The 24,568-nt window shown below is 34.6% G+C and overlaps 1 long non-coding RNA gene across 2 annotated transcripts in view; it reads right to left on the bottom strand.

Moving 5' to 3' along the window:
• Positions 1-21,882, bottom strand: part of LOC139081811 (uncharacterized) — a 190,658-nt gene extending 168,776 nt beyond the window's left edge. For both annotated transcript variants that reach the window (XR_011537161.1, XR_011537162.1), the window contains exon 1: positions 21,600-21,882. This is a non-coding gene — a long non-coding RNA (uncharacterized lncRNA). The remainder of the gene's footprint in view (positions 1-21,599) is intronic.
• Between the last annotated feature and the right edge of the window lie 2,686 nt (positions 21,883-24,568).

Raw genomic sequence — 24,568 nt, 5'->3', positions numbered from 1 at the left:
TAAACTAGTGGTGATCAGACAGAACCTAAAAATTGGACACTGATTGCACTGAGAATCTGCTCTATTTCAATTCCTGTCTGAATCTTTTAGGACTTTCTTTGACCTTAGCTTGACTTGATTGATGAGCATATATTAAGAATTTTAATGTTTATCTGACACTAGTTTTTAAATTAAAGACAGTAAAATTTTAAACTAAAATACATCTGTGAAGCTTTTGGAAATAACATGTTTAAAGACAATAGCCTCTGGGAAAATAAAAATAATCCTTTGCCTGCTTGCCAAATCATATTATTATCAAAACTGGAATGGAGTGAGAAGCCCAATTACTCACTTGTGATAGCTTACAGATGCAATGCAGGAAATTACTTAATTTTTTACCTTAATTTATTACATTTAAAGATTCCCATATGAGAATATAAAGAAGGCTTACTCCTATTGCCTACCTGCCGTACAAACCTATTTTCTAAACACAATTCTTTGCTTCCCTAGTTAATGAAGTTTAGCTTGATTTTCAAGCAATCATATTCTTAGTTTTTAAATTGCATAAGATCCTACTTAGACTTTTCACAATGCTAATTTACATAGTTTTAACAATTAAAACACACTTCACATATAATTGGGGGAAGTATTCAGAAATCACTATTTTAATTGGAGGAAAAATACATGACATACTTTTCAAATTACAAAATCAAGCCACCAACTATTTCCTTATCATGGAGTGTCCTTATTAGAGGGCCTATCTTTAATGATAATAATAATAATAATAATAATAATAAATCCCATCTTTTCAGCCTGGCTGAGCCCTAGGTGATGTACCTTTTAGTAGAGCAGGTGGTCTCACCTGAACTACTCTGATGGTGCCTTTTCTTTTTGCTCAATAAAAACACCTAGCAAGGTCATTGCTATAGTTATGCGGGGCATATGGTGTTATTTAGTCCTGTCTCGCTCTCTAACTATGAAGCCACTACAAAGGTACTTTTGATGGGTACATTTTAATTTTACTCTTAATTAAAATGTTTTAGGAAGGGGAAATGGTATCAATAATTTCTGAATTTGCAAGTGAATCACATACTGCTGCAGCACAAAATACTTGGTTTGTAAGCTCTCCCCACCTTCCCTCCACTCTCCAGCTATTTCACTTGGTTCGTATTCTATCAAACAATCTTCTGGACTTTTCTGAGTCTGATATTGGTGTTACAGAGAGGAAGAATGATTTTGTTTCCTTTATGTTAATAAAAAATGTGGCTGTTTCCATGCTTTTAAGGATATTTTTTGCTTTTCTGAGTTTCCTTAAGTGATGATCTTTTGTTACTCACCTCCTGATTTACCTCACCTATTTTTCTTGTAATTGTGTACCCATTTCATAAATACTAGATTTTTTTTAGCATATGTTTGAGGACACCAAGACAATTGTTGTATAAAATAGAAGTCTAATTATGAGGATACCAAAATGCCAGTTACTCTCTCTTTACAGGTTATTTTATATTTTTAATTTAATTTTAAAGGTATTTGACAATAACTCAAAGCTTAAAAGTGGGTACAGTAGGACAGAGAAGCTTTGAAGGCATTATAGCATAGGGAAAAAAGCAGTGGAACTTTCAATTATTAATGGGGAAAAATCTCAAGGATATATGGTGGCCTTTGCTTTAAATATGGCCAAATATGGGTAGACTATTATGTCAAAGGGAGACTAAGTTTTATCATGGAAACATAGGAAATTCTTATAAGTTATAACAATGCAAACTTAGATACTGTTAAAAGATGAATATGAGAACAATTACAGATGTCTCAAATTTTAATCTATTGATACTAAAACTAGTAACTCTCTCCATATAAGATGGCCATACACCTTGGAAAACTATATGACATATTTTCCCCAAGGGAAAGTTGAAGGAGATAAAATAGAAGGCCCTCTATAAACCATAGATTTCGGAGTTAAGGATTTCTTATAATTTTTTTTTTACTTGACACACTTTAATAGGAAAAGAAGGAACCAAAATTCAAGATGCAACTTGAGGAATGAAGGTATGGAAAAAAGACTATGATTTTTAAGGATTTGCATTAATGTTTACTGAACTCAGGACTATTTTAAACATCAGACATGATAGTGCTGCTTCTACTTCCTTCCAGCTAGTATCTCACATATTTACTGTCTGTTTGGAAATCACAGAACTAAGAGAAACCATTGCCATATGTTACATTTTAAGCGGGATCCTAGAACTACTACTTGGGGAACTTTCTCTTGCTCCACACTGCAAGGCCCACAGGAATCCCCTGATATACAAGGATACACAAAGTTATGTAAGTTATCTCAGAATAAGCTGAAAATTCTGTGGTGGTCAATAGTATGTTCACATTTACAATATTCTTATTTCACATTTTTTTACATCATCAAATTTAAAAATCATCTTCAATGATATTACTTCTTATTGATCAAGAATAATTCTTACATAAATAACTCTTGACATACTTTACCTTACATGTAACACATGTAAGTAGAACAGCAGTATTCCCCTCACTTTCTCTTCTCTCTTCTCACTTTGAAATACTTTGCTACCAAATAAACCGAAGGAGTTAATGTACCATATCCTGAGAGGCCTTCCATATCTGTAGCAAAAGGTTGCTGTTCCTTGAGAGCCAAATCTGATTGGAGAACCCACAAGTCTATTGTAGCAGACGGCTTATCACTTTTGCGAGAGTTATTGAAACATGCAACTAAATCCTTGCTTGCAAAAATTGACCTCGACGTGTCCCTGACTTCTAGTAGATTGAAAATCGAGTCTATTGTAAAGTGTATTACAAGCTGGGTATTAGTTCAGAAAACCAGAAGCAGTGAATTATATTCCAGGAAGAAGCAAACGGTTTCACATTTATAGCTAATATTTCCTGGATTTACAAAACCCAGAAAATACATATTAATGAGAAACAAGTTGAATGTTGAATTTGTTTAGCACAAATTTAAGTAAGATATGATTCAATGATGGCATACTGACTAATGAGTAGAAACCAAAGGGTGAATTAGATATGTTGCAGGTCTCACAATTTTTATGAAATTCGGTTGGTAAAATTCAAGTATTTAATGGCACATACAATATTATGTTTTGGTGGTGTTGATTTTAATGTTTTCTTTTAATGGTTTCTTTAATAGGATCATAATCTTTGGCGTACTTGTCTAAGTTAAAACATCAAGTGTATGTATGAGGCCCATGAAGTGGGTTCCACACTTGCTTGTACCTTTTAGTACTTCTCCAAAGTCAAAGCAGACAATTGAAAATACAGCTAATAAATTGAAATCAGAGCAATATTTCTATATTACTAGAGAAAATATATTTTACATGCAAGAGATAAATTTTCCAAGCAAATCATCAAATTTAATGAAGCTAATTGGATCCTGTATACCAGAATACAAAACCATTCAGCTTTTATCCTTCTGGGAAAAATAAACACCTTGATTCATTAATTCACGGATATTTCTTTTTATAAGAATTTTAAATTCTAGAATTTTAGTCTTTCAAATTTGTTTTTATTTATAAAGTTTCTCTTACCATTCCAAACTCTAGGTGTGCATCTCTTACGTGGTAAACAAAACAATGCAGTGAGCAGTTATCCTAGGATAGAGAATTTCCTGTCTCCTACCTCATGTGTTTAGAGGGAGACTGACATCTTGGAGGCAAGCGTGTAGAATATTGGAAAACTGATTGAAGCCAAGAGGGGATAGATGAACATGAAAAGGAATCATTATTCTGGCTGACCCTCTCTTATGCTATGTGATAGGTGTTGGAAATGAAGGGGGGCAGAAAAAGATGCTCTAAAATTTTGTGTAACTGAGCCCCGATCTTCCGAGGGTAGGTGAAAATATTAATTTTATTGAAGACATTTGTGCAGTCAAAAAGCCTGCATTTTCCTGGAATAGAATTTTGTCATACAAATCTCAGACACCAAGCAAAACAGAATAAGTGCCTAAGTGGGCAGTGAATATCCAGTGGAATAGCCACAATAGAATTCCAAAATAGAAGCTAGTTCTACCAACTTTCCTCCTGAACCATATATATTTTGTTGCTTGCTATGATGCAAAAAAAAAAAAACCATGTTGATCAACTGAAATATTAACACCCAGAAAGCTTGATAAAATGTTTATTATTAGATAAAGCATTCCAGAAAGTTGGCAATTTAATCATGATTTCCCATTTGTTCTTTATGAATAAAAATCTCTCTGCTTCTCCTGAATCAAGCTTTGGCTGGGTTTTATGCATGGCTGAAGGTCAATGACATCTTGGGCTTAATAGGAGTGGTGGCAGATAGAACTGATGTGGTTTTTGTACACTATAGACTGTAAATGCTTGTATAGAGGTAAAACAGAAGTTTGACCTCAAAGATCAGGACGGTCTTTGTAGAAAGGCCAACATGTGACCATTTATCCCTGGCCTTCACAAAGCTAAGAAGGAGCTGATAGTGTGGGCTCAATTTCTTCTAGCTCTGAAGCTGGAAATTTGTGGAATGGCTGAATAAATTATGATATCGTCTATGAAATTCTAGAGAGCTACTAAAACAAAGTTCCTAACAGTTGACTTTAAGTGAATTTTATGAGGTATTGATGACTAAGAAAATAAAATCTAGGAACTCTGTTTATTAAAATACCAATTTGGGAAAACAATGACCTCAAACCCTATTTATGTATGTGTGTATATTCATATTTATGTATGCTTGTGTATGATTGTATGGTCATGGATAAAATATGAAATAATACATTTCAGAATACATTTCAGACTTTTAACATTGGTTTTCTTAGTGTGTGTGAGCGTGTGTGTGTGTGTGTGTGTGTGTGTATAGGGCAAAAGGGGAGCATATACCCTAGTAATAAATGAAAAGAAAGGAAAAAATGTGAAACAAATACAAATTTCTACACCTATGTGATTAGATTATTTTGGATGTACATGAGACTATATTTTTGATGTATCTTGCTTAGGAATTCCTATAAACAACAAGGTAGTATACCACCATTCTACACTAAAAGTGATAGGAGGGAAAAAGACTACCATTATTACTTTAAATCTGCTTCCATTTCCAGGGATCATGTTCAATTACTCTGGATAATGAAGCAATTTCTCCCTCCAGTCTTTCCAAAAAAGATACATAATTTGGTTATCAGAGAATCAATAAAGATACATTTTCAGTTTTTCTTGTTCAATTTTGATATCCAGAAAACGGCAATTGAAAATATCTTAACACATCTCAACATAAACATGTTATCCAAATCATAACTATGATTTTACTGAAGCTTTCTTTGCCTTATAGAATAAAATATAAGGAAAGCACGGATTTACCTACTTATTCACTTATTCATATTCCTGTCTGTACTTATTTATTCATATTCCTACTTTTTCACAAGTAGTAGATATTTATCTAGAATCCATACAATAAGAAAATCCATAAAAAACAAAATGAGTACTATTTCCACTTTGTTTAAATGAAAGGATTCTGAGACCTCATCCTGTCTACTGTAAGACTGGTTTTCATCCCTAACGGAATGTCTCCCTCCCACTCTACCTCCAGGAACACGGGGAGCATGCACAGGCCAAATGTAAATACTAACTTAGAGTTCATCATTTTGAGTAAGCTGGAAACCCACCTCCATAAACCTTAAGAGTCTTTTGCTTTCAGCTCTTGAAGCAACTACATTTTTCACTGTCTTGGAAACTACACAGATCAAAGTTGTCTTTTTTTTTTGTTTCCTGAAATTCCAGAGGAGCAAACTGATTTTAACATTGCAAGGCCAATTTTTTCTCAATACAAGAGTTGGAATGAAGAAATCCACTTTGTAGTGAAGATGGAAACTCAAAACTCTTCTTTGGAACTACTGCTCTAGTTTGACTGTGCCCTCTGGCTGGCCATCTACAGTCACCATATGCAGTAAGGGTGGATGCTCTTTAAAATAATTTTTCTGTCATGTTAGCTAAATTCATTACTAAAAGAAGAACAAACAATACAATCTCTATTATAATAATTCTTTCTTTTAATATGTGTAAAATTTGAGTGCCTCTTTCTAGAAAAAAATAGGATTTTTTTAGTGCACATATATTAGGTAGCACTTACTTGTAGTGGCGAAAAACCACGCTATGGATAAACGTTGCCTAATATATTACCTCATTGTTCAAAGTGTTGGCATATTGTGTCCAAGTTGTAAATAAAAAAAAGCCGGAAGGGTTGTAATAATGAGTACACACCAAAATAATCTGTCTTCTGACAGGTTCTTCAGGCAGAAGGAATATGATACCAAATGGAAACTTGCATCTACATAAAGGAATTAAAAGTTCCAGGAAATAGTCAAAAAGTGGGCAAATATATCATGAATCTCCCTCACTCAATCTCTCCTTTTCAAAATAATTGTCTAAAATAAAATTTTTAATTAATAATGTATTGGTTACAGCAGTAGTAACAATGCACCGTTAGGTTTATAGCAAACATAGAAGCAAAATAAACGATGTTTTATTCAGGTGGTTTGTTTTTGGAAACGTGACAGTGTACATCAGTGGTTCTCAACGGAGTTAATTCCTTCCCTCCACCTATCCACGGGACATTTGGCAAAATCTGGAGACATTATTGGTTAAGTTTTGTTGTCCCAGCTGGTGGGTGTTTACGGGCATCTGGCAGGTACAAGCCGGCAGTGCTGTTGAACATGCTGCAATGCACAGGACAGCTTCTCGCAACAAAGACTCATCCCACTCAAAATGTCAGCAGTGCCACTGTGGAGAAACGTGTCTAGATAGGAGGTCTTAGGAATCTACAGAAAGCTACCAAAACTAGTAAACTATTTTTGCAAGTTTCAAGATACAAGTAAGGTCAATATACAACATCAATTATATATCTATGTACTATCAGCAGAGTTGGAAACTTAAAAATTTTTAAAAATTAACTAAAAATAGCATCAAAAACATGAAGCACCTAGAGATGAATTTATCAAAATGTGTCAAAGACCTGTACACCAAAAACTACTAATTATTCCTGCTGGAATGCAAGGAATATCTGAATCACAGATTTCAACAATGTTAAAATATTACTGATATTGTCAAAATGTTGATTCTCTTCAAATTTTTCTATAGATCCAATGTAACAGCAAATAAAATGTGAGTTAGGACTTTTGTAGAAAATCACAAGCTTATTCAAAAATATATATGCATTACAAAGAACTTGAATAGCCAAATAATGTTGACCGAGAAGGACAAATCTGAAAGACCAACACTAGCTGATTTTCAGGATTACCATAATTCCACAGAAAACAAAAAATCATACATTGGTGTAAAGTTGTCCATATATACCAAAGGAACAGAACTGAGAGTCAAGAAAGAGATCCACATACATATGATTAATTGATTTTGACAAAGGTGCTTAGCCCAAAATAAGTCCATGGAGTTCAAAACCAAAGAAATCGCCTTAAAATACATTTTTAAAATTATGTTGTTGATATATTTACTCACAAAAGACCAAATATGCAATATTTCTCAATAATGTAATATTTGCTTCTGGAATTGGAGAACATTTTCTTCATATAAACAGGAATTGTAGTTATTTAAATGCGGGCATGGACAAAATTTAGTATACTGAGTTAGAATAAAAGAAGGGTGTCTTTTTTTATTTGATCATAAACACTGTTATTCGCCTCAATAATGGAGACAAAAACCTATATTTTTTCTCAGTTTGTCTCCCTGTTGCAGCAACTCCAAATTTTACACATTTATATTCATGATTAGTAAAAGTAGTATTCATTTAGAATAGTTGAAAAATACAGGATGTAAAAGAAACACAATATGCCACTGATCCTATCATTCCAAGATAAACACTACTAATATAAAAGTTAACGCACGTCCAATCTTTTAAGCTCATATAAAATTTTATTTTCCATGGGTGAGAAATACATTCTTAAAAACTGGAGAATTACTTGGAATAATTTCCACTCTCACTTTGGAATCTAAAGTATGTGGTATTAAATTCTTTCTCTGACACTACTGTTTGGCCATAGTAAAGTCACTTGACTTCTCTAAGATTCATATTTTATCTGTAAAACTGTTATTAATATTACCTAGCTCTCAATATAGTTGTGAGAACTAAGTGTTGTAGAACATGCTGCAAGTAGGACTGATATCATTATAGCCATTCTGCTTTTCAATATATTTAAATACTTTTGTATCAGCTCATAAACAGCTATTCTTCTTGGGCCCTCAAGGTTCACATCAACCGTATCAGTTGCCTGGAGTACTCCTTTGACACCACCCAGACATTCTCATGATCCAACCTTTAAAGGATTATTGTCTACCATAAGGGGGGATCTCTAGGACCTGGCTTCAGACTACAGCTATATATATTCTGATTGTGAGCTGCCCATTCTATACTTGTTAAATATATTTTTTGTGATCATATCTGTTTTTGTTCAGCAGGAATGTTGGTCCTCTGCAACAAGGGCCCAAATATGGAATACTATTTTCTTAGAACCAGCATTTGGAAATAATACACACTGCTGTCTGTTTACCTTCTTTGATTAAAGGATGTTATGTAATGTTAGACTGTTTGGGTTTCATCTTTCTCCCAAATCAAGATTCTTCAGTAGAATTCCTGGACCTAGAGGCAGTGCTCCTATTTAGACAATTCAGCTGTAAAAGCTGTTTCTGCCATCATCCAATTTGATCAGGTGATGGCCAAATCACTTTAAACAGATTGGTCAATTTCTATGCCATAAAGATTGCTAAATCCATTGAGTATCACCTCCAAATGTGGATAACCTATGTTAGGAGGATAGACAATCTCTAGGAATAAAAATAAAATCTATATATTCTTTTTTTTTCCAGGAGAGATAACAATATTTATAACTTCTTAATGAGTACAATATGTTGCTATATATGCTCATTCACTTTGATTATTTATTTGATCTATTGATGCTGGAAATGATAGAGAAACTAGGTGATTCAGTTAAGACCAACTTGTGTAGTGAGATGTTACAAGATGTCCACTTAAAAGAGACAGACAGTAAAAGACTTTATGGACAAACGGTAATATATTATGGGCAAAGAAAACTGTGACATTATTGCTAATAATGCCCCAATTTTTTATGATAATTAGAGAAAAATAAAAGTGGGAGAATTTTTTTTAAGTTAAAGTTAAAGCAAAATGTCTCCCTTTTAAATAAGTACTCATCAGAATGTACATTTTTGAGTCTAACGGAAGACATCCATAACCTTATTCCTGCGGTGTCCTGCTTCACATAACATCAATAAAATCTAAAATTCCTCCCATCTTTTCAGCTTAATCTCTTTCCTAGAATAATATATAACTTGATATAATTCTTGAAATAACAGTAAGATTTTTGCAATAAAACACTGAAAATTATATAACTGACTTTTTTGATTGGTACACCCTTCTTCACGACATAACAATAACTTATAGGGTTTTATATCTTTTTTTCTACACACACCCCCAGTATTTGATTCAGAGAAGTTTCTATGCCACAGTGAAGACTGTCAAAAATTCTAAAGATAAATGAAAAAAATTCAGTGATTTTGTCAGGTATTTTCAAATATACAAAATAATCAACAGTTTTTTTAAATAAAATTTGAAATTTCCACCTACCATGATCCCTCTTCTCCTTGCCTCTTAAGCACATTTTCCTATTCCCTGGACACAACTGATACAAATGAAAGCAGGCAGTCAACCTCACAGGATTCTACCTTTGTAAATACATTAGCTATTACATACAAATGTAATTCTTATTATATTTTTTAATTATACAAAATGTTAAAAGTATAAAAGGAAAAAACCTAAACTGAACTGAGGAAATGATAATTGTTAAATAATAAGAAAGTGATTTGCCACTGGGACCAACCCTTTCACTGCAGAACGTAACTCTTAAGATATGTTTAACATATTTGAAAAATTCATTAGCTTTTTGAAGATATTGAATACTAAGCAAATAACTCCACTTGTCTAAAGAATAACTATAATCTGAAAGAACTATTACCACTTTAAAAGGTATTTAATTATTGTAAGAATGAGTTCACAAACTGCTGGAAGCCACATCAAAAAGCTATTCTACATCTTAAGCTGCACTTACAATGTCATGAAACAAATGATTATAATATACAATTTTCATTAGACCCCAGAGGCAACACAATATTTATTGAACATAAAAAACTGATTTTTTTCCTCTGAAATATTGCACAAAATGAATTTTTAAGCTACCTAGTTTAGGAACTCAAAAAAGACCATAGATTATTAAAACTAAACCATTCCATAAAACTCATCTGAATTGTTCATACATTTAAAACTTATTCCCCATGTTTTCTAGGACCTTATAACAGAGAACTTATTTTGTTGCATTGTAGTTATTTGGTTAGGTACTCATCTCCCTTAATAGGCTATGAACTACTTTGGAGCGAGGCAAATGCCCTATTCTTTCATATGCGTACACATTCTTAAAAAGGGAAAAGCTAGAGAAAGAACCAGCACTGGCTAAATGCTTACTATGTTTATGCCAGTGTACTGAGCACGGAAGATACTAACTTGCTTTATTTGTGCAATGCTACCATGTGACATGTTGTTATCACCATAACACGGAAATATTAAGTAATTTGTTCAATATTACTGAAAGAATATACAATGTACTGGGCTGGGATTTTTCCAATTCTAGATGCTCCATTTAAAGTACAAATCTCACCAATTAAGAGAGAATCCAGGGAACATGACGAGGATGTTAAGAGGTCTGACAGTGAGAATGAACGGAATATGTTTTCCCAGGGAATAGGAGGATTAATGTGATTTGCCGTGTAAGAAAATTAAATCACTTGAAAAATCGGCATGTAGTGCCTGCGTATTTGTTCTCTGATGTCTGTGCAGCCTGGATTATAATCAATAAAGTTTAAAAATATCAGATCTGATTCAAAACATGGAAGTTTATTCCAACTAATAGTGCTGTCCGTCCGTGCAGCTCACTGCTCCAGGAGGCACACTAATTCCCTTCAGTAGAGTCATTCAAGCAAAGCCTAAATGAGCATCTGTCAGAAATGGAGTAAAAGACATTTTTCACAGAGTGGGAGGTGAACTAAACGTCCTATATAGCACTTTCCAACCGTAACTGTTTATGATTTTATGATAATCATCAAACTCCAAAATAATTGCTCTGACCACAACATATTTCAAACGATCTTTGGGAAAGCTGAAACTGAGCACAATTATTTATTTAATAATTATGAGTTAGATCAGGGTCAGCGAACTTTGTACGTAATATTTTAGGCTTTGCAGGCCATACAGCCTCTGTCACAACACTCAAACTGTCGTTAGAAAGAAACCTTGCAGAACAGGAAAAAAAATGGGGATAAATACCCAGGATTGTGCTCCGATAAAGCTGTATACAAACACAGGGAGAAGAGTGTGTTTGATCCATGGGTCATAGTTTGTTAACGCCTGAGTCAGACAATTGTTGCAGTATGGTGCAAATTCCCCAACACTGCCACTTAAAAAACCATGCTTTAATCTTGTCTCTACTGTCTACCATCTGGCATGAGATACTTCTTCATGTTTCAATAAGAGTACTTCCGTTAGAATGTCTCTAAATTTTCTCCAGCACTAACATTTTATGATTGTGCACTAATATTTATTTCTTACAACTTATTTGTATAATTCTATCCCTTTCATCTTCTCAAGCTGTCTTTTACTCATGAATAAAGTTCAGACATTATTCAAGCCAATAAATTAATTGCCTGAGACTCAGATGAACAAATAACTCACAGTCATTAGTCTGAAATAATTCAGAGTTTTGAGACACATGATGTGTATGATGGACACAGGCAGCAAAACTGAACATCTGGAGCAGCAATAAAATGTCTGCCAGAAACAGCAGGCGCTGAGAGCAGTGACACATCTGGTTAAACCTACTAAGAGCTTGAAGCCAGAGAAATTTAGTCATCTGAAATAGAGCATGAAGATGCATGACTTTTATTGGTCTCATTTTGTCGGTGCTGAGTGAGTCAGACTTCTCTGACACACTTTCAGCTTCCTCTTTGGAACTACAAATAAGATGGCTGCCCTCCAGGCATTCACTGGCACTACTACTTTTGATAGATTTGTGTTGCCTTGGAGACTTTTGGAAGATATGACTGTTGAAAGGATTGATTTATACTTGACATAAAGCTAAGGGTTCTAATATTATTCTGACAGCATTTATGAACACTATTATCTTTAATAATGTCTTTATTCATTTGGAAAGAGATGGGTATAGTTGCCTTAAATAGTTTCCAAAACTTGCAACTTGTGAGTATTATAATTTTACAGTTTCTTTGAGATAAGAAGGCGGCTAGCTCTCCCCCAAAATTCCAAATCTGTGTCTGGCTGAGTTCTACTCATTCTTTGATTCTCAGCTTAAATATCACTTCTTTTATGTGGCTCTTCTAGAATTCCAAAGTGTTTTCCACCTAAATGCGTTTATACATACGTAGGTAAGTGTATTTATGTATGTGTTGCCCATTTTGTTTAATATGCATGTCACTTTCTCTGTGTGCGTGTGTCTCCCCACTAGACTTGTAAGACCCTTTTTTCTGTCATTGAAAGCACAGAATTTAGCATACACTTCTTGGTACACAGTAGGCCCTCAATCAATAATTATGTAATGTGAATTTATGATTGAAAAAATAATGATTGAAGGCATAACGTGAGCAGAACTGTCTTCATTTTAATGGTGTTTAATAATCACTATAGAAATTACTTCTACAATTATTTCAGTGCTTCTGGTTAAATCACTACTGAGAGAGTAAATTTGTATGATCAACAAAACAGTTTTTTTAATGCATCATTTTATGTTCAGAAAATGAAGATGATATAATTTTTTTTATATGCATCATTGCATGGTTTAAAACAGAATTCTGAGGTAATTTCCTGGTTTCAACCCCTAGTTTTCTAATTTTAGATCCTGATGGGAATTTCTTCTGAAACCATAACCTCATGCATGCCCACTCTTTGAACTTGCCAGTTGTGTGCATGTGTGTGCACGCGCACATGTGTGTATCTGTATATGCTGGATGGATTTACTTGAGCTCTTTCATTCGATTTGATCCACTTTAGTTCCCCATTTCTCGTTGTATAGTCAGACTCATTATCAGTGCCTGCTCTTCAATGCTTGGAGACTCTTCCTTGGAGAAAGGAGAGAAATAGCAAGACCTTATGAGAAGAGGCAAAACTTCATACTGAGTTTCTTCTGCAAGATTCCAAGAGCCCCTTGTACATTGTATAAAGATGGAGACAATATAACTTTAAGAGATGAGTCAATTCAATGAGAAAAAATAGTGATCACATTGTGAGATAAATCAATGAAAATTTTGGACGTGATGCTTATTAACTGTTAAATAAAATCTTACACATAATATTGCTTAGATCTAACACACCTAAACCCAAATGCATATTTTTGAACTATCTGAAGTTTATGCAGGTAACAATGAACTCTGGGTTAGTCTAATTAATATCTCAAATACCAGGTAAGTATTGGGTGATGGTGAAGGAAAGGTTAAACCAGAACAGTCCACCATCCCAGTATGGAAGAGAAAAAGGTGAATATACACCAGCTGCTTTTTGAAACTTTTTCACTCTCTGCTAGAGCATTCTCCAATAATTTTCCATCTGGTTCTTTTAAAATTACTCTTAAGTTTATATTTTAAAAAGTAACAAATGTAATATAAGTATTCCATTGACAATTATTAGATGATTTTAAATAATGATATCTGAAATAGTAAGAATAGAATTAATAGTAGGATTTGCTCTATATATTTTGGAATAATTTCAAAAGTTGATGAGACATTTTTTCAAATAATTTTTTCCATAGTATAATAAAGAAAGAATGGCACATTTTTCTAAAATATTGATTTTAATTTTCCTGTTGTATTAAAGAGCAATCATGGGGCATTTTTGGTTAGAGTCTGTAGGTTGTAAATTTATCTTTTCCTTTCCGTTTCCCATGAATGCAACATCAATATTCTGCATTAAAAAATCAATAGCCGATTTTTCCAAATAGTGAAGATGTTTGAACACAATTAATGATAAACTTAAAGTACAACATAAGAAAAATATAGCAAAAAAAGTCATGCTAAGCATCAAAGATTTCAGTCATCTTTACTATGTACAATAGTTCTGGAGTATAAAAAAATACATCAAATAAAGTGCAACCACAGGCATACCTCGTTGTTTGCACTTCGCTTCATTGTGCTTCACAGATATTGCATTTTTAACAAATTGAAGGTTTATGGCAACCCTGTGTTGAGCAAATCTACTGGTGCCATTTTTCCTACAGCATTTGGTCATTTCGTGTCTCTGTGTTACATTTTGATAATTCTTGCAATATTTCACACTTTATCATTATTATATTTGTTATAGTGAACTGAGATCAGTGATCTTTGACGTTACTATTGTAACTGTTTTGGGATGCCATGAACCACGTCCATATAGGATGGCAAACTTAATAGATAAATGTTGTATGTGTTCTGACTGCTCCACTGACTGGCCATTCCTCCCTTTCTTTCCCCCTCCTCCAGCCTCCCTATTCTCTAAGACACAACAATATTGAAATTAGGCCAATTAATAACCCTACAATGGCATCCAAGTGTCCAAGTGAAAGAAAGAGTCATAGGTCTCTAACTTTAAATCAAAAGCTACAAATGATGAAGCTTAGTGAGGAAGACATGTCAAATGCCAAGACAGGCTGAAAGCTAGGTCTCTTGTGCCAAACAGTTAGCCAAGTTGTGAATGCAAAGGAAAAGTTCTTGACAGAAATTAAAAGTGCTACTCCAGTGAACACATGAATGATAAGAAAGCTCAATTGTCTTTTTGCTGATATGGAGTAAGTTTTAGTGGTCTGGGTAGAAGATCAAACCAGCCACAACATTCCCATAAGCCAAAGCCTAATCCTGAGCAAGGCCCTAATTCTCTTCAATTCTATGAAGACTGAAAGAGATGAGGAAGCTTCGGAAAAAAAAGTTTGAAGCTAGCAGAGGTTGGTTCATGAGGTTTAAGGAAAGAAGCTGTCTCTATAACATAAAGTGCAGGTGAAGCAGCAAGTGCTGATGCAGAAGCTGCAGAAGTTATCCAAAAGATCTAGCTAAGATCATTAATGAAGGTAGCTACGCTAAACAACAGATTTTCAAGTAGACAAAACATCCTTATATTGGAAGAATATGCGATGGTAGGACTTTCACAGCCAGAGAGAAGTCAGTACCCAGCTTCAAAGTTTCAAATGACAGGTTAACTCTCTCGCTAGAGGTTAATGAAGCTGGTGACTTTCAGTTGAAGCCAATGCTCATTTACCGTTCTGAAAATCCTAGGGTCCTTAAGAATTATGTTAAATCTATTCTGCCTGTGCTCTGTAAGTGGAAAAATAAATCCTGGATGACAACACATGTGTTTACAACATGGCTTTAGGCCCACTGTTGAGACCTACTGCTCAGAAAAAATATTCCTTTAGAATATGACTGCTCATTGACAATGCACTTGGTCACCCAAAAGTTCTGATGGAGATGTACACAAATATTGATGTTATTTTCATGCCTGCTAACACAATATCCTTTCTGCAGCCCATGGATCAAGGAGTTATTTTGACTTTCAAGTCTTATTATTTAATAAATATATTTTGTAAGTCTATAGCTGCCATGGATAGCGATTACTCTAATGGATCTGGGCAAAGTAAACTGAAACCTTGGGGAAAGGATCCACCACTCTAGATGCCATGAAGAACATTTGTGATTCATGGGAAGAGGTCAAAATATCAACATTAACAAGAGTTTGTTAAAAATTGATTCCAACCCTCATGGATGACTTTGAAGGGTTCAAGGATTTAGTGGAAGAGATAACCACAGATGTGGTAGAAACAGCAAGAGAACGAGAATTAAAAGGGGAGCCTGAATGTGGGACTGAATTGCACAATCTCACGACAAAACTTTAACGGATGAGAAGTTGTTTCTTATGCATGAGTAAAGACAGTGTTTTCCTGAGATGGAATATACTCCTGGTGAAGATGCTGTCAAGATTGTTGAAATGACAACAAAGGATTTAGAATATCACATAAACTTAGTTGATAAAGCAGCATCAGGGTTTGAGAGAACTGACTCCAATTTTGAAAGAAGTTCTACTGTGGGTAAAATGGTACCAAACAGCATCCCATAATACAGAGACACTGTGCATGAAAGGAAGAATCAGTCAATTGATGTGGGAAACTTCATTGTTGTCTTATTTTAAGAAATTGCCACAGTCACTCCAACCTTCAGCAACCACCATTCTGATCAGTCAGCAGCCATCAACATCGATGCAAGAGTCTCCACTAGCAAAAAGATTATGACTCGCTGAAGACTCAGGTGACGGTCAGCATTTTTTAGCAATAAAGTATATATTTTTGTGTTTTTGGTGAGGAAGATTATTGCTGAGCTAATATCTGTGGCAATCTTCCTCTATTTTGTACTTGGGATACCACCACAGTATGGCTTGATGAGCAGTGTGTAGGTCTGTGCCTGGGATCTGAGCCCGTGAACCCCAGGCTGCCAAAGTAATAAACAGATCATTCTAGGACATCAAAGTAACTATTAAAAGATATAGACAAAGCATCTATAGAAATTTCTGTAGTATCTTGATTGCTTTTTAAAATATTATCCAAATTAAAAAAAATTTAAATATCTATCAATCTGCCACTCATGTAGGTACATCATATCCTATCTAAATATCTAAATGTGAGAGCTTTATGTGGACTATATAAAGATGAAAAAATATATACATACATATATATACACAACACATTTTAAATGCAAATTGTTTATTTGAGTTACAATATGTTCTAAATATACATGCATGATATTGCAAATGTCATTATTTTTTAAAATTTGATGTTCATTGCTCTCAAGTTTTTTTCTTTTTTTCCTGAGGAAGATTATCCCTGAGCTAACATCTGTTGCCAATTTTCCTCTTTTTTTGCTTGAGGAAGATTAGCCCTGAGCCAACATCCATGCCAATTTTCCTCCACGTTATATTTGGGTTGCAGCCACAGCACAGCAGATGAGTAGCATAGGTCTGTGCCCAGGATCCAAACCCACAAACCCAGGCCCCCAAAGTGGAGAGTGCCGAACTCAATCACTATGCCAAAGGGTCAGTTCACTGAGTTTTTTACTGTGGATTATTTAAACCTTTGTCATTCTCCTCTAAGCCAGTTCAAATCACTGCTCTCCGTTTTTTTTTTTTTTTTTGTGAGGAAGATTGTCCCTGAGCTTACATCTGTGCCAATTTTCCATTATTTTGTACATGGGATGCCACCACAGCGTGGCTTGACAAGCAGCATGTGGGTCTGCACCCAGGATCCAAACCTGTGAACCCCAGGCCACTGGAGCAGAGCACGCAAACTTAACTACTATGCCACCGGGCTGGGCCTCTCTCCTCATTTTTTATACAAGAATATATAAGGCAATTTATGAGATCTGTTTCAAATTGTATTCATTCTATGAACATTTATTAAGTTCCTATTTTAAGCTAGTATTGTGCTAGGTTGTGGAAATTAACATAAAAATATGACATAATCCTTGACCTTGAGAGTTCACAGGCTGAGGGAGAAAATACACATTTTTTTAAATAAGAAAAAATATAAACAGATATATACTACATGCTACTTAATATATACTTAAAATATACATTTTTCTTATAGTATATATTTATGAACAATATATACATATTCTATATTTAGGTACTTACATATAACATTTTCTTATTGGACACATTTATATGTTATATGTAAATAAGAATAAATATATATATTATATAAGAAACATGAATACCTTGTATGTATATACACATGTATAACATCGATAAAATAATTAGGCATACAATATACATACAATTTAAAGGAAAACTGTGTATATAAACTGTAATTTATTACAGAATTTTAAATAAAGTATAACCTAAAAACTTATAGTATATAGACAAGCTTATGAATAAATATAAAGTACATTTTCTAACATACTGATTGTATAACTTTGAAAAGTAAAGTCAGTGTCAAAAATGAATACTTTCTAAAAGGTTAAATAAATTGTACTGCCACTGAATTAAAGCTGCTAAAAGATCTTAAAGGTCATCTTTTCATATAGTTTTACTTGTTTACTAACCATATCACTTATCAAGAACTATAAGATATGCTCCACAGGCTGCTAAAAAACATTAAGATATATATGCAAAAGACAATATGTGTTATCTAATACGAAGATTATTATTTAATATTCTTAAATTCTAATTTGTCCATCAATAAATGATCAAATAAAGAGAAGTGGCATCAACAAAATTTACATTTTTGAAATATATATTTTAAGTTAGACTTGAATAGATAAAGTTACCTCTCCTTACATGTATGAAAAGGAGAAATACACACCTTATCACCTTGCAAAAGGAAGAGCTGCTCACAGGCCAAAAGGCAAATTGACCAACGTTTACCTGTGTACCTATGACCTCCGTACAATCCTGCTTACCTCCCAGGGAACTATTTCATCTCTAGTCCTAAATGAGTGGTGCATTATACTAACTGATATATGCTTTACAATTTATCTTTTCAAGGATTTATAGTATTTTAAGTACTACTACTAAAAATGCTAAATCTAAAGACTTAGAGCCAAAGGAATAAAATTTAATTAGTTTTTATTATGGACTAAAAGATAAAACTTTGGGGATTAGGGAGAATTGCATGGCCCTCTCCAATCATACTATTTTTGAAAGCTCTTCTTTTTACTTCTCATTATTCAGAAGATTTACTCATTATTCATTAGAGCAGTTCCTGGAACATACTGGATGCTTAATAAAAATTTGTTAAATAAGAGAATGAGTGAAAATGTTAGCTATTATTGTCCCACATATCACTGGGGTGACTTCAAAAGCTAAACAAAACACTTAAGACCTCAAATAGCTCTTAATTCACTAATTAAACCAGATTTGCAAACTCTGGCTAAACTCTAAGAAAAGGTAGAAAAAAAGAGAGGACTGATCAGTGACTTCTTGTTGCTAAAAGAATTATGTATCAGAATAGGCATCGTGGCAGAATTAGCAGAATAGTTCACATGATTTTATCCTGAAGTGCTTTATAAAAAGCATTTGTGTGACCACGTTGGATGTTTCTGTCTCTCTCTTGATTTAGGAAAATATGGGGAAATTCACATATAAAAGTAGAGATTTGGTGACTTTAAAAAAAATCCCCTATATGTGCTCTCTCAGTTCTTCTCTTTCTCTCTTTCCACAAATATATATATATATATATACACATATATATACACCCTCATAAAAAATACTCAATCGTGACTGTTACTTGACAGGAGAAAAATAAGAAGACATATGCCATGACAAGGAGGCAAAACATCTCACTTTGAGTCTTTTAAAAGGACATATGACAACAAAATATACTTAAAATTGAATATAGATCACTTAGGTGTTCATAATCTGGATTTCTGAGAAATATTTTGATTATTTGACTGATATCCAGTTGCTAAGTACTAGTGTTTCTCAAAATAGAGTCACCTAAAATTACTGAATAAATCTCCAGAGTTGAGTAATTCTACTATTGATTTTTAAAATAATTTCAATGGATTGTTCTCATTTTATTTCCTTCTTTATGATCACTTATTTTCTGTCATGAAATGTTCATAAACTTTCTAATCTCAATATTCATTTCATCTCTTCAAAGATGCTACAAACTCGCCTTATATGGAGTGAACATTTTAAAAGGCAGAAACTGTTAAAGATGGAAGACAATGTTAAATTGTTCTATTTACAGCTAAATGTGACTAAATATATGAAGGTTTTGAATCAGTAAAAGCCTACATTTTCTTCAGAGCTATACAAAGAACTCATTCATACTCACTCAGAACGTAAAAAGTAAAGCTATGTGTACACGATGTTGCATAACTGAAAACAAGACCTAAATATTTATTTTGTTAATTCAGCCAGTGCATTCACAAGAACCCTGACATGAAACGAGCCACTTAATTGCTTAGACTCCATGCCATTCATGGGTGTTCACAAGGAAACTTATAGTGATAGACTACTTAAATATATACAGAATTCTGTCTCACTTTACACACCATTCTCAGTTGACTTCAATAAACATTGATCAGTTGCCTATTACTCGTCTTAAATTTTAATTTCTCTGAGAGTCTCAGATTGAGTTCCTCTTAAGCAGACTCTGAGACAAGTTTCGTGTAAAAGGAATTTAGTGAGATGTTTCCCAGAAGCAATCAGCAGAGCAATGGGAAGATGAGTCAGTACAAAGAGAACAGTCAAGCCAGTAGATAAGATGACACAACATCGCAAAAAGAACTTTCGCTCAATTCCACAGTGAATCCCTGAAGGCAATGTGGGGAGTATCTGGAGTTAGCTCTATCAGTTTTGAAGCAGTGAGAGTGTTAATAGCCCCCCACTTACCAGTCATTGGTTAAGTTCTATCCATGGAGGAAAAGCATATTCCTGGGCACTCCACTTTTTCACAAGCACAGACAAAGCACTACTGACAACATACTGGGACCCAGGGCAGAGCACAAGAGCTCTGAGGGCATCTGCCTGGAGCACTGACATATTTGATATATAGGTTAGGATGACAGAAACACTGCATTAGCATTCCAGGAGTTTAAAGGCTCCTGGGAAAAGTATATAAAACCACAGGTGTTGAAACAAGGATTTCTCCACAACACTAAATGAATGCTGCCTCGAGATCCAGTCACACCTAGGTAGAAGGAAATTAAATTTCAGCAAGTATTGTTAACAAGGTCTTCCCACCCCAGTGCCTTGTGTTGGTTCCGAAGAACTTACATATTCCTGAATTTATAAGAAAGGGCCCAATGTTTAGTCTACAGTAGTTATAAGTAATACGCTTGCCCTCAGGCAGGTGGGGATACATACTTTGCTGGGCCCAGTGAAAATGCCAGCGTGGAGAGATTTGTTCAAAAAGCAAGAAACTATACTGTGAAAGTACTGAAATATAAAGCATTTTTTTTTCTTTTTTCTACCATCTCTCTCTTAACTTGTCATGGTGTTATTTTATTTGCTATTTAATGTTCTAAGAAAAGAAAAATTAAAATTTGAAATTTTCATCATGAATTTTCCCCTTCGTCTTTATACAGTGACATGCCAGTTTTAAATGCAAATATAAGAGCATTTAGCTCATATGTGGAATCACCGAACTTACCCAATTCGTATTTTGTAGCCAGTACACGCATATGTACTTACCAGAGAGTAAAAACACTGCACGAAATCAACTGACCTGTTTATATTTCATTTCTTAATACAAGCATATTCTACCTACATTCTCTAACCCTGCTACTGAGAAAAAGAAATGACCGAAAGTAAACTATAAGTAGATCTTTCTCCTTCACTTCTTCACTTTCAACTGAAGAGGTCAGCTAATTGAGGGAAGTTACACAAGTGTAGAATAATATGTTTTCTGGGTTGTTTCATAGAACATCCCTGACTTCTTTCTGTGTTCGAAGAAATTTCCGGTTCGAACAAAAAGCTCAGTCTCTAGGTCTGTCAGTTCCCCATTTACCCAGCCATCGACAAAACTGGCTTACCTTCTACTTGCTCTGAGACTTGCTTAACTTCCATCCACCAAGACTCCATCTGAAGTCTGTGTTCATGAGGCGTCGCTAATGCTGTATGTGACTAGAATGGCAAGGAACGTTCTCCATTGTCCCAAGACACAGCACAACTTCAAAAATAAAATTATTGAGGATTCAAGATGGCTCTCTTTCCTGGGTTATCCTCCTAGCCCCTGACACTGAAGCCACACCAAGCTTTCTCCCATTCCCCAACCAGGCTCCACACTCTTCCCCTTTTCTCCTTTGCTCATCCTATTCTTTCGACCTGGAATATTCCATCCTTTAATCTTTACCCATGATTCCCGTCCAACTTTAAAGACTACTTGAATTAACCCTTTCTAGGCTCAAGCCTAGAGTAGAAGCTTTCTCCCAAACTTTCATAAAGCTTTACTTATTTTCGTTTAGGAGAGGTACTATAGCGTTTTTAAGTAAACGTTTTTCATGAAGACAAAAATACAGAAAACTCACATTTTTACCAAGTAAACACACCCGTTTAACCACATGAGTAGATTATTACCCAGACGCCTCCCGTGCGCCTTCTTCTAGTGCACGTCTCCGGAAAGGTTCCGGTCACACATGGGCGGAACAGCGGGGACTGAGCCTCGAGGGCCGCCGTAGTCAGCTGCTGAGAGCAGGCAGAGCCCGAGGAGTGGGTGGAGAGTAGGATGGCGTGGGACCCTTAGTTCTCGGCAAAGAATTCTACTTGTCAAATTCCCCAAGAGACCGCTGAGAAAATTCAACAACGGAATCAGTATGAAAGAAATGGTGAAAATACAACCAAGGTCCAGCCTGATGACTGGAGGAGCTAAGCGAGGAATACATAACCCTTGGCTCTTTGAGGAGCCAGAAGAGACCAGAGGCTTGGGTTTTGATGAAATCTGGAAAGAACAGCAGAAAATTATCCAAGAACAGGATACAGGCCTCGATGCTCTTTGCTCTATCATAAGGTGCCAAAAACCAGTGGGGCAGGAAATTGGGAATGAGCTGGATGAACAAAATGAGATAACTGATGACTTTGCCAACCTAGTGACGAATACGGATGGGAAACTTAGCGCTGAAACCAGGTATGTGAATATGGTGGATAGAAATTCAATATCTTTTGGGATAATAATGGTGATTTTTATTGCTGTTCGTGGCTATTATGGTCATTGCAGTCTGGCCTACCAACCAGTGGCAATAAAGGGACCACCAGCGCTGACATCTGTCAGTGATGGGGAAAAGCTCAGCACTCTTTCGGTACAAGAAAGCCACTCAATAAATTCCATGTGTTCAGCCTTTTTTGCCCCATTTGTGGTGGATGCTTTGACTTTAATACCAAGCTTATGTATAAGAATGTTGGCCCACGCTGAGGGACCTGATACGTTGTCTGGCTTCCCTACCTGCACATAATAGTCCTTGTTCTTAGAGAACTTGCCAAGTCTGTGATTTTCCTATGAGTGTACAAGCATATGGACTTTTTACTTGCATGATCTGCAAAATCTTATTCAATCTGCAATCATATAGGAGGTTCTCAAACTTCTTGCTCTCCAGAATAGTTCTCCTCCTCATATCTAAGCATTGTCGTAAATTTGTCACCACCTCCACATCCTTAGTGCATCATACTTCTTAAATCATGTCAACTTTCCCCAATCAAAAATGAGAGCTAATTGGAGAACTGGCCTCTAGTTTCCAAGAAAATCTGTCTGTGGCCTTCAAACATGTACCTATAGAACGGGAAACAAAATATCAGTTGTATTGTTGGGATCGAGAATATGAAAACAAATTTATATTGGAAAAAGTAGCATAACATTTAATTTCTCAGTAAATGATCCAAGCACGCACAATATCACCAGATGAATAAGAAGTTACAAGAAATGGTCTAACAGGGGGAGAAGAAAGATTGAATGGCTGTTATACAAGAATATAAAATAGCTATAGGCTTCAAAGAATAAAGTGAATGAAAAGAGTTCTGTGTTTTAGAATTAGAAACTTTCAGAAACTCTCTTTTCTTAACAACTATAGAGAAAAGCAATATATACTCAAAGCCAAAAATAACTACACTGGCTTTTGTTTTCATCCTGAACAACAGCTGGTTCACTTTAGCTAAGCTTATAATAATTATGATAATAGGGATGATGGTAAATCATTTCCTTTTAATATCACTTACATCTAAATAAGTACAATTTTTAAATATTCACTCTTTCCTTTGGTAGCCAAATTTTATAATTTTGGCCTTTATCCAAGACATACTATCCAAAATTTTAAGTTTTGGAAATGAACAGTGTACATTTCAGATAAACATACTTAAGAAAGGCATTAGAAGAATTTGGTAGCAGACAACCCATTATCCCTTTACACTGAATGGGAGGAAAAATGTAATGAAAGATTTTTTTCTTTTACTTTTGATAAAGAATTGAATATGGTTACAGTTAAGGTTAAGGTTGTTTGTGGCCATCTCCCCAATCTGTTTAGCAAAATAATCCAGGTTATTTTTTTAGAAACTGTTTTTGGAAATGAAACATCACTGTCACTGCAGAATAACACATTTACACTGGTTGGGGATTCATGTGATTTTTTTTTTCCCCGTAAGTTCCCTGGAAAGAACTATGATTCTCTTTTAAAAACAAATTCTAACTTTTAATCTCATATTTTCTTTAATTCAAAGGGGGCTTGTATTATTCTGTTTCTACAAAAGAGTCTGTGTACTCTCGAGATAATATTTACTTATGAGAGAAATTTGTCTGGAGATGCAAAAGGTGAAAATACATTTGCAAAAGTTAGCCAAACAAGTTCAGAAGTGAGAATAAGAAAACATTTGACTTTGGAATTCAAGAATAAAAATGAAAGCCAGAAGAAGTGAAGAACGACTTTAGATAAAATTATAGAAATAGATGATGTTATTTAGTACAAATCTATGAAATATGACATGAAAATAATGTGAAAACAAAAAGCAAAATTATCTC

This window comes from Equus przewalskii, chromosome 2, assembly GCF_037783145.1.
Source record: "Equus przewalskii isolate Varuska chromosome 2, EquPr2, whole genome shotgun sequence".
In the NCBI taxonomy this organism is placed as follows: domain Eukaryota; kingdom Metazoa; phylum Chordata; class Mammalia; order Perissodactyla; family Equidae; genus Equus; species Equus przewalskii.
The sequence above is the reverse complement of the archived record's forward strand: the minus strand, read 5'-3'. Positions and strand labels throughout refer to the sequence as shown.